The 12,173-nt window shown below is 44.7% G+C and overlaps 1 long non-coding RNA gene across 2 annotated transcripts; it reads right to left on the bottom strand.

Annotated features, from left to right (window-relative positions):
- Positions 1-523: 523 nt before the first annotated feature.
- On the bottom strand, positions 524-11,208 carry LOC126993729 (uncharacterized). 2 transcript variants are annotated; one of them, XR_007748209.1, is made up of 8 exons: positions 11,096-11,208; positions 9,256-9,399; positions 8,909-9,013; positions 8,229-8,488; positions 7,742-7,822; positions 2,823-2,942; positions 1,999-2,259; positions 524-670 (listed from the first exon to the last, which is right to left on the bottom strand). It is a non-coding gene; the product is annotated as an uncharacterized LOC126993729 (long non-coding RNA). The 2 variants fall into 2 exon arrangements; XR_007748210.1 differs by lacking the exon at positions 7,742-7,822 and adding an exon at positions 4,759-4,839.
- Positions 11,209-12,173: the final 965 nt, after the last annotated feature.

Raw genomic sequence — 12,173 nt, 5'->3', positions numbered from 1 at the left:
GAAGGCTTGAGAGAGGGACTGTCAGGGAAAGTGAGAAGAAGAAGGAAGAGGAGAAGACTGCATGGGTATATAAGTGAAGATTTAAAGAGATAGAAGAAGAGGAATTGAAGAGTGAGAGTGCCACAGCAGGGACAGATGGAGGCACTTCTGAGATTGAGATACACACACACAAACACACACACTGACTGACTAACTACTGAGGAAATGTAGTAGTAGTAGTAGTAGAAAGAGAGAAAGAATAAGGAGAAGGAAGAGAAAGAGACAGAAGGCTGTGCTCTCTCTCTCTCTCTCTCTCTCTCTCTCTCTCTCTCTCTCTCTCTCTCTCTCTCTCTCTCTCTCTCACTCTCAGGACCCCCCCACAGTATGTTGACAACCCCCACAGACACATATATGGGTCCCCCCCCCTCTTTCTCTATAGAGCTAATTCTTTCTCATTATTTTTATTATTTCTCTTCCTATCAGAACCCCGACAAAAGATGAAGAAGAAGATGAAAGAGAAGAAGAAGAAGATGAAAGAGAAGAAGAAGAAGAAGGAGGAAGTGAAGAAGAAAAGTTTGTCTTTCAATAATAATAATAAAATATATGTTGAAAGAAATCAGTTTAAATTTTGTCCATATAACACACACACAGACATATACCCTCTCCTTCTCTTCTTTTCTTCTTCTTCTTTCTGCAATACATTAAAACATATTACTATCCAAATCTAGAAGAGGAGGAGGAAGGAGAGGGAGGCATGGAGGGAAGGAGAGAGAGAGAACAGAGTGGACCAAGGGAGACAGAGTGAGGGAGGAGAGAGAAGTAAAGAGTGGTGGAGAGAAAGAGAAGGGAAAAGGTGGATAAAGAAGGGAATGGAAGAGAGAGTGGGAGGGAGAGGGAGGAGGAGGGAGGGAAGGAAAGAGGGAAAAGGTGGATAAAGAAGAGAATGGAAGAGAGAGTGGGAGGGAGAGGAGGGAGGGAAGGAGAGAAGAGAAAAGGTGGATAAAGAAGGGAATGGAAGAGAGAGTGGGAGGGAGAGGGAGAAGGAGGAGAGGAGGGAGGGAAGGAAAGAGAAGGGAAAAGGTGGATAAAGAAGGGAATGGAAGAGAGAGTGGGAGGAGAAGGAGGAGAGGAGGGAGGGAAGGAAAGAGAAGCGATTCTAATATAAGGAGAGATTTGGATGAGGTATAAATCCTGGAGGGGAGAGGAGAGGAGGAATGGGTGAAGAATGTAATGAAGGCAGAGACAGAGGAGAGGGAAAGGGAGGAAGAAAGGAAGAGAGGGAGGAAGAATGAGAGAGAGGAGGAGGAGAAGGAAGAAGAGATATTATGAAAAAAACTAATATAAATCAAAATTAACCTTCTATTCCTTCTATTATCTTCTACTAATCACCAAGACTGTTATACTGATGGTAGATGTAGACAACCTCTCCCTGACTCTGCTCCAGGGAGGCAAGGAGCAGTGTGAGGGCAGTAAAGAAAGTAACCTTGCCCAGGGTCAGGCACCACAAGGACTCAAACCACAAGAAAAGACTGCAAAACATAGAGAGGATAATGTGTTTTGCTTCTTACTGTCTGACAACAACAATATCTATTGCCACTGAGAACTGAAGAAATGTTTTGAGAGATCTAATAACTAATACATGTCCAATATATAGTTCTGGAAATGAGGCAGCTTTCTATATTATGTACTGACAACACTACCAGGCACAGAACACACCAGCAGGACATGAGGGATAACTTTCACCAGTCCTGCCCCTTAACCCCTTGACTGTGGATTTCCTACAAGAAGACCTCACCAAGCTACAGCAATGGAACAAAAAGTGTCTGCTACAATTCACTTAACAAAAATGTAAAGTCCTGCACCTTGGGAGGGGATATCCAGCACACCAATACCACATGGGAAACACTCCACTATCACCACAGAGGCAGAGAAAGACCTGGGACTGTATGCTACCAGGCTACCAGTGAAGGCCAAATCCGTGCCAATTGCAGTGGTCGGATTAAAGACCCCCACACTCACCTTGAAGCAGAGCGCCGGCCAGTAGCGGCTGTGGGTACGGATGACGTCATTGATGGTCTGCACGGCACTCTTGTTGGGCACCAGCTGGGGCTCAAGGGGGGGGCAGCGGGTCCCCCAGCAAGGCCTTGGCACACAGCGTCATGCAGCAGCTGATGGTGGTGAGGTTGAAGCCGCCCTCCAGTGCCAGAACCATGCGGCCCTCGGCCAGGCCAGACAGAAGGGCCATCATATGTCCAAAGCAATCGGGACTCACGCAGCAACCTGGGAGTGTGTGTGAGGCTGTTACTTTAGGTATGAGATGCATGAAGGGAGGAATAAGGGAGGAGGAAGAGAAAGGGAGTCCTTCAATATGGAATGCAATGGTTAGGCTGTGTTACTTTAGGTATGAGATGCATGAAGGGAGGAATGGGGGTGAGGAAGAGGAAGGGAGTTATTCACTATGGAATGCAATGGTCTGAGATGACAATACATCAGGATACAATATAAGGAGACTACAAAATGCTTCATTGCATACACATGGCAGCCCCTGAAGATGTGTTATTAAGGCAGATAAAAATAAATAAATAAATAAATAAAAAAAGCAAAAAAGAACAACAGAGAAATTTTGGATAAGAAAGAACACTAAAGGAATAAAGAGAGGAAAACAAGAAACCCAAACAGTGAAGGAGTGCACCAGGGAGTGCTGTTATGAAGCCAAAACTCCCGACCATGAACTGAAAATATAATTATGGAGAGAGAACTGAACTGAACTGAGCAGATAGTGACAGAAAAAGAGAAAGAGGCAGCAGCAGGTAGTCATACAGATAGTGACACCATCCACCAACCTCCAAGTGGGTCCCCGCACCAGCATCAAGGCTGGCAGTGACCAGGACCAGCTGTGGGTTGAACTGGTAGGCCACGGGCAGCACCACCTGAGTGAGAGCCTCTGCGTCACCCATACCACTCTGAAACAACACAAGAAAAACACTGTGGCTTTAGTAAACACGACTTCTTCCTCCTGAACTGTGGCTGGGAGGAAGGACACTGGACGATGAAATACTAGAGCTGAGGACCATAACTGATTCTTGCATTGGGAGCTTGGATAGCAGGGTGAACCTTCATGTGCTGGACAGGGCTGTGTGGATCTAGACATTGATCACTGGGAATCATAACAGGAAAAGAAAAAAGTGTCAGGTAATTGTGAATGAATGAAAATGCAATACTTCGGCACCAGTGTGGGGAGAAAAATACTCAGAGGACTTAGCATTCGAGGGTCAATTTTCTGATTTGTAGCTGGGAGGAAAGACACGGGGTGGTGAAATAGCTGAATCAAGGGTATATATATATATATATATATATATATATATATATATATATTTATCTATATATATATATATATTTATATATATATCTCTCTCTCTCTCTCTCTCTCTCTCTCTCTCTCTCTCTCTCTCTGCCAGCCTAGTTTCCTTTTTATCATTCCTTCTTTCCTTAAATTTCCTTGGACTCTTCCCTTCTTTCTCCATTTAATTATTCCTCTTTCTCCTCCTCCTTCCTATCATCTTTCCAGGCCTCCTTTTCCTTCCTTCCTTCCTTTCTTTCCAAGTGAGGGCTGGAGCACTATTTCAAGTTGGTTAGCATGTGTTTGAATAGGTATTTAGAACAATCAAGACACCTCTCCTTCTGAAACTGATCTCTCTTTTGGCCACTTAGGCAATTATGGATAAGTAAAATATTGTGCTAAAATTGTTCCTGGTCCATGTAATGTGTCTATGTATTTTTGGGGGGAGAAAGGACGGACTCTATCTACTTTACCTCCCTTTAACACAACCTTGCTGATGCTGTTGTTATGTCCATTTATTCTGTTTGTCTCACAGTAAGCAAACTGCATTGCATTTCTTTCCTCTCCCTCTTCCTTCTCTCCCTTTTCCTGAATGGTTCCTGTCTGTTGAGGGAAACAACCTCTCTCGAAATAGCTGTTCATTTATTTGGGAAAAAACAAACTCTGGGCACCTGGCTCATAGTTGTCATCATCTGATTAACCTTAAAAGATGCAGCATTGAAAGACTCCATCTGACATCTTCACTACCAGGTCAATGAACACAGTACAGATAAACTTATCAATTCATGAAAGGTAATACAGCAAATGTCAGGAGATAACTGGGAGTACCTACCTATCACACTATCTATCTGTCTCTCTATCTATCTATCTAGGCATAGTATTTGGACATGAAGAGCTCTCACGTCAAAGGCAGGTCCGGTGAGGGTCAGAGAGTAGGACATGAAGCAAGCGACCAGTGAGCAGCATTCTCAAACTGCAACAATGTCTGTGTAAAAGTAATTCCAAAAAAGGGTCAAGGGAAACTTGGTCCCATGAAGGTGCAGCACACTTGTTAACCCCTTGGCTGCAGATTTCCAGCCAGAAGACAGACCTCACCAAGCTACAGGAGTGGAACGAAAATGTCTGCTACAATTCAATGAAGAAAAATGTAAAGTCCTGCACCCTGGGAGGGGATATCTAGCACACCAATACCACACGGGAAACACTCCACTATCCACCACAGAGGCAGAAAAAGACATGGGAGTGTATGTTACCAGGCTACCAGTGAAGGGATATCCAGCACACCAATACCACATGGGAAACACTCCACTATCCACCACAGAGGCAGAGAAAGTCCTGGGAGGTACCAAGAGCTGCCTCAGGTACATCAGAGTACTTAGACTATCTTCATTATGTTTTGTCTGTGAATGAAAAAACACCTTAGTGTGTAGTGCACTTACCCTTCTGTAAGGCTGCGTGTTGCTCCACCTGCTCGTCACACACCAGACACAGCCTCGGAGACTCACTCAGCACCACGGCCTCTGAAGACAAGGCACAGAGCTCCTCAGTGACTCCTGTTTGCTGTGACTGAGCTTCCTATGAAAGGTGTACATCCCTCCCTCTTCCTTCTCCTCCTCCTCCTCAGCCATTATTATTGGTCCACTGCAGTACAAAGGCATTTCCTAATGTTCCCAACCTCCCTCACATCTCCTTCACTCCCTCCCTTCCCTTAACTCTCCTTTCCCCTCCTTCCTTTCCCTTTCTTTACCTCCCTCTCCCTTCCTCCCTGCTTCCTTTTCTTTCCCTCTCAACCCCCTCTCTCTCTCCCTCTTCCTCTTTGCCTTGCGTAAGCAACATAAGGAGCGTAAGCAACAGAAGCCCCGAAGTCTTCCTCAAACTATATATAACATTAGTTAGACCTCATCTTGACTATGCGGTTCAGTTCTGGTCACCTTACTACAGAATGGATATCAAAATTTTAGAATCGGTGCAGAGGAGGATGACTAAGATGATTCAGGGGTTGAGAAACTTGCCATACGAGGAAAGACTCAAACAGTTAAACTTGCATTCTCTAGAAAGGCGAAGGGTGCGTGGAGACATGATCGAGGTTTATAAATGGATGAAGGGCTTTAATAAGGGAGACATTCATAAGGTTTTGTTGGTAAGAGAACCGGGTAGGACACGAAGTAATGGGTTTAAACTGGATAAATTCAGATTCAACAGGGACATAGGCAAAAATTGGTTTACTAACAGGGTGGTGGATGAGTGGAATAGGCTTAGCAGTCATGTGGTGAGTGCCAATACAATTGTCACATTAAAAAATAGACCAGATAAATTCATGGACAGCGATATTAGGTGGGGTTAGATACACGGGAGCTTAGGGTCAAAGGAGCTGCCTCGTACAGGCCTACCGGCCTCTTGTAGACTCCTGCGTTCTTATGTTCTTATGTTCCCTCCCTCTCTTCCATTGTTTCCTTTCTCCTCTTCCTTCCTCTCCCTCTCCTCTTTCTCCTCCTCCTCCTTATCCTCTTCTTCCTCCAATTTGAATACAGCATTATTTTCTATTACAGGCTTTTACTATAATTTCTCTCCTCCTTTTCCTTCCTCCTCCTCCTACTCCAATCTAACGACCCAACCATGAGCAGAGACTAGAGGAGTGACTCAATGCCATTCCTTTTCATCTCCTGTCTCACACACCTCCTCCTCCTCCTTCTTTCTCTACCAATGTGAACACAACATTACTCTCTCCTACATGCACTTATGGTACTTCTTTCTCCCCCTCGTACCTGCAGCAGTGAGCCGGCCGAGAGCAGGGCACAGACGTTGGTGGCGGGGAGGTAGACAGAATTGTAGTTCTCCTGAAGGGTCTGCAGCTCCTCCTCTCGCTGGGCCTGGAGGCTGAACATGAAGGCCATGTGTTCCTGGCTGTGCATGAGCTCCACCTCCTCCCCCTGGGCCACCGAGGCTGTGCAAGGATGGATAGAGGGAGGGAGAAAAGGGTTAGATTAGGATTAGACTCTTTCTTTATCAATATCTCTTTGACATCAGCTATCAATCTCTCTATTTCTCATTTACTCTCTCCATCTCTCCTTCCTTTATCCAGAATCTGTTTTGCATCATATATATATATATATATATATATATATATATATATATATATATATATATATATATATATCTATATATCTCTCTCTCTCTCTCTCTCTCTCTCTCTCTCTCTCTCTCTCTCTCTCTCTCTCTCTCTCTCTCTCTCTCTCCTTCCTCAATTCTAATTCCAACAATGAGAACAACTTCTTTGCCTCAACTCAACCCAACTGATCCTACTGGCTGACACTGCATCATGTTTATAAAGCAGGTCCAAGGAATAGAGAGAGCTGCATACCCTCTATGCTTTACTATGGGTGGCTATACAGGTGTTAGCCAGTGCAGGTGTGAAGGGAGACTCATACTAAGCAAGGCGAACAAGGAGAAGTAAACAACGGAACAGTGAACGACGGAACAGTGACATAAACATGAACAAACACATCATACAGACAGTGCCTCCACCACCCACCTGCAGCCGCTGGCCTCGTCCCAGCACCCCGGCACGCCTCAGCATCTCCCACCCACTGGATGCACTCTGGCTGCTCTGGATGTTCCCTTTGTGTGGGGGGGAGAGGGGGAAAGAGGGTGAATTAGTGTGTACCTCTGTGTGTTGTGGTGTGAGGGAAACTTGTCTGGTAAAAAAGGTTGCTCTAGTACGAGGGTAGAAAGCTGCCTCAAGGGGTTATGTGTGGTCAAAGTTATGGTAGTTAAGTGTTGGTTAGATAAGTGAGGAAAGCTTTGTCTTCTAGCTCTGGTAAAGAGTATTAAAGCTGCCTGAATGGGTGACATATGTAACAAGGAATTGGGTGAAAATAAATAAATGGTATGCAGAAAGTTGGAAAGTTTCGTTTAGTCGGTGCAACATCTGTGGTCATATGCCAGAGAGACAGAAGGGAAGGAATTATAGGAGAAGGGAACAGATCCCAGGAGACGGGACACAACCCCCGATTAATACCTGGTACCCATTCACTGCTGGCTGGACAGGGGCGTGGGGTATCGGTAAAGCCGCCCAAATTTTTCCACTCCACCCAGGAATCGAAAACCGGGCTCTCTCGGTTGTGAGCTGAGTGTGCTAACCACTGCACCACGAAGTCCTCTATAAATGGTATGTTTGAGGGAAACTCTGAGTCTTTTTGAAGTAAAAGCTCTGGTAAAAAGATGCCATGTGTTGCCTAAGTGGGTTTGGTGTGGACAAGAAATTCGGTCCAAGTAGATATATATGTGAGGGAAACTTGGTCTTCTTGAGGTAAAAACTCTGGCAGGTACCAAGAGCTGCCTCGGGTACATCAGGGTACTTAGACTATCTTCATTATGTTTTGTCTGTGAATGAAAAAACACCTTAGTGTGTAGTGCACTTACCCTTCCGTAAGGCTGCGTGTTGCTCCACCTGCTCGTCACACACCAGACACAGCCTCGGAGACTCACTCAGCACCACGGCCTCTGAAGACAAGGCACAGAGCTCCTCAGTGACTCCTGTTTGCTGTGACTGAGCTTCCTATGAAAGGTGTCCATCCCTCCCTCTTCCTTCTCCTCCTCCTCCTCAGCCATTATTATTGGTCCACTGCAGTACAAAGGCATTTCCTAATGTTCCCAACCTCCCTCACATCTCCTTCACTCCCTCCCTTCCCTTAACTCTCCTTTCCCCTCCTTCCTTTCCCTTTCTTTACCTCCCTCTCCCTTCCTCCCTGCTTCCTTTTCTTTCCCTCTCAACCCCCCCCTTTCTCTCTCCCTCTTCCTCTTTGCCTTCCCTTTCCTTTCCTTCCTCCTCCTCCTTTCCATTTTTCCCTTTCTTCTCTTCCTTCCCTCCCGCTCCCTCTTTCTCCTCCTCCCCTTCCTTCCTACATACCTTCCCTCCTCAGCTGCAGCAGTTTCTCACCAATCCTCTCCCTGAGCTGCTGTGTCTGTGGTGTCAGGAGCTGCATGGCGTCTCTGGTCTGGAGGCGTAAGGGCCAGACACCCACCAGGCCTTGGAAGGAGAGGCTCGGGGTGAAGGTGCTGGGGTCAGCCTCGCCCCGCACCTCCTGCTGGCATAAGGACCCCTGGTACTGGAAGCAGCGCCAGTGTGCCCGTTGGACATACACCAGGCTCAGCAGTGTCTCCTGAAGGCTGGGGAGGACAGGGAAGGGAGAGGAAGGTCAATGTTGAGAAAAAGAGCAGGTTAACTATAGGAAAAAGACATTGTTTCTGAGATCCAAGAAAGGCCATCAAGGAAAAATAAAACAATGCTACAGGCCCAAACAGCTTCCTCTTAATGAGCAGACATGGATAGGGAAATTAAAATAGGCAGCAACAGTAAAGTAAGGAGAATAATAATAATAAAAAAGAGGGACAAAAACAATATTAAAACAAAACAGTTCAATAAATCCTGCATCAGAGATAAGGCAGACAGAGAGATAGATAAATGGATATAGACAGACTGAGATAGATAGATAGATAAAGACAGATATAAGCAGAGATAGATAGACAGGCATAGAGATGGACAGATTGATACAGAAAGATATAGACAGACAGACAGCTATCAGGCACCTTGGTGATGGCTGCAGGGGGGTCCAGCAGGGGGGCAGTGGTGGCCCAGCAAGGCACTGAGGGTGTGGGCGGCACTCTTGGCCAGGACGGCAGGCACCACCCACCCTGCACACACAACAGGGATTGCTTATTACCATTCTAATTATTATTATTATTATTATTATTATTATTATTATTATTATTATTATTATTACTACTATTATTATTATCAATATTACTATCATCCTGCTATGTAACAATAATTGTCTAAGCTATTTTTTAGATTTCTGTGCAATATTTTTTTTCAAGTTTTCAGTGATGTCAATTTTTTTTCCCAATTGAATTCTATAGGGAGGTAGAATGCATACCAGTGTGTGGATGTGAGGTGCTCAGTTCCTGCCACAATGTTTGGGTGAGGTCAGACTGGTCACCTCCAGCACCAGCGCCACCTTGCCCCGCGCCAGCTGGGAGGTGAGGTGTGCGTACAGGCCTGGCCACACCTCCATCTCACCCTGAAATGCCAGATGGTAGAATAAAGTATAATAAATATGCTGTATTATTATTATTATTATTATTATTATTATTATGTTTGGCTTCCCTGTTAAGAGTGGTTCATAATGGGAAGTTTGTGACATAGTTGAGTAAAATAAAATATATATACCATCTTTTATTATTACTAGTAGTAGTATTATCATCATCATTATTATGAGGCTTGACTTCCCTGCTGGAGTGATTCACGCTGGCAAGTGTCTGGATGAGGAGACAGAGCTGAGAACATCCATGAATTTATAAAAGTAAGTACAGTTGTATGAAAGCAGATATGGAGGCAGGTCAACACAAGCTTAGGTAAAATCCTCTATACTATGACTAAGTAAATGCATACAAAAAACAGACAAGCCAGCAGAGGCAGACACACACACACACACACAGATACATTGTGACTAAGAATGACCTTGAAAATAGAGAACATTTGAGTTCAAGCAAAAAATATTCATGAACTTAAAGCTAAATTTGATAAACTGAAATTTGGAGACAGGACCATACCAGTGTAAATCATCCTGTATATTACTAGGTAAATACACACACACACACACACATACAACCTCCACCCCAACACATACACAAGAGCCCACAAGTGTAGCTCAATCCCTATATATCACAACTATAGTCTGTTCACTTAATTCTGACCCAAGCTGACAACATAAACCTAAGCGTGTTCATAAGCACAGTGCAGATTAGCAGAAAGTGCTGCGTGAGATAAACACAAACAGGTTAAAGAAAACTTGGAAGCCACAGCAGCAGCCAGTCAGCACTCAGCTTGCAAACACGCTTAGGTTTATGTTGTCAGCTTGGGTCTGACTTAAGAGAACAGACTTTAGTAAGGCTTTAGGCCAAGAGAGAGAGAGGCTGAGAGAGCAGGACTTGCCTTTTCATCCCCCACTGCCGAGTCATAACCAGCAGACACAACACTATAACTAAATCAGGACCAAACTAGAAGAGAAAATAGTCGTGCTTAGGGTTCAAACGGCACACCAGGTTCAGTCTAGCCTCCTCCGATCATATGCTGAGGTTTGTGCATAGGTGTGTGTGTGTGTGTGTGTGTGTGTGTGTGTGTGTGTGTGTGTGTGTGTGTCTGTGTGTGTTGGGGTCCTAATCGGTCAATCAGATTATATCTTACTGACAAAATGTGTCAAGTGTAGCAATTTCAATATGGTATGCCACATAAACTGTACTGCATTGTAGGGATCTTGCTTTTCCTGTCTCTCAAGCCTGGACATCTAATGCCACCTAGTAATGAAGGGGAAAAAATTCACACTAAGCTGCACACAACTTTCTACTCTGTCTCATTCCTATGCTATACAAATCCCTTATGCAGGAATAAACCACCGTCTGCATTCCTTTATCCCTTTTGCTGGTACACTCTGGAACAAACAAGCTTCCTTTGTCTGTGCTTCCTCCTGCCCATGACTTGAACTCTTTCATGAGGGGAATATCAAGACACCTCTCCACCTGTAACTGACTCTCTCCAGACCACTCACTTCTATCTACTTTTACAGGAGCAATGCATAGTGGGCTTTTTTCCCCTTGAGCTGCTTCATTAACTGGACAAAGGAAAAAAAGAAAAAGAGCTTCTCACTCCCTTGGCCTCTGCCTTTTCCTGACCTACTAACAAAGACCAGAGCTGCCCAGCCTCAACCTCTGCCTCACCTGCTTCTCCAGACTTGCCATCGGTTGCTGCCGCTGCCGCACCCCCAGCAAGAGGCTGACCGCGCGGGGATTCCTGGCTGACGTCTTCCTCTGGGGCGTGTCTTCTGTCATCCTGCAACACAAAGGTTCACCTTCATCAACTGGTTAAGATTTATTTCAGAGGCAATATTTGCCCAAGGTTTTTGATATGGGGTCATTTTCAATAATTTTAAATGTAGAAATTCAAGTGTCACAAAACAGAGCCTTGAGGACACATTATTGTGGGGATAAATGCCTAACAGATAGGTAATAACCAATATCTATAACCATTGCAAAGTGGATCACAGGGATTTATCAAAAATTACCCCGTGTGCTGCCACTCCATGTTTTCTAGGGTGTATACAAACCCATCAAAGCCTGACATGATAACCAATATCTATACCCTTGTAAAGCATATCAAAAATTTATCAAAAATAATATACAATAACAAGTGGTAGGCATTGCAACCAAGAAAGGACCTTGCACAAGCACTAGGTAGCTTATGACACACTTGTGAGACCAACACTGGAATACTGCTCCACAGAGTGGGATCCTTACACACAGAAACATTGATAGGCTAGAACAAATCAACACCAAGGCAGCTAGGTTCATTACAAACAATTACACTTGAACGCCTGGCATCACAACACAGATCAAACAACAAATAAACATGGAACCTCTTCACATACGCAGACAAGCACACAGACTTACACTGATATACAAGATCACAAACACTCACATTGACATTGACCCACACACATACTTACACAACGCAAACAGTCAACGTACTCGTAACACACACACCCATAAATACCAAACATATCACACTAACACTGACGCATACAAGCACTCATACTTTCCACGCACCATATGTGACTGGAACAGCCTCCCTCAACAGATTTCAGACTGCGGTACAATAGACTCATTCAGAAAACAAATACACACTCACTTGTCACCACAACACACCAACACAAACAATTACACTTGATTCACTTCCCTCCCCCACACACCCAACTCCCCCGTCCCCCAACAGCCAACACAAATATTCATGTTATGCACC

This window comes from Eriocheir sinensis, unplaced genomic scaffold, assembly GCF_024679095.1.
Source record: "Eriocheir sinensis breed Jianghai 21 unplaced genomic scaffold, ASM2467909v1 Scaffold660, whole genome shotgun sequence".
NCBI lineage: Eukaryota > Metazoa > Arthropoda > Malacostraca > Decapoda > Varunidae > Eriocheir > Eriocheir sinensis.
The sequence above is the reverse complement of the archived record's forward strand: the minus strand, read 5'-3'. Positions and strand labels throughout refer to the sequence as shown.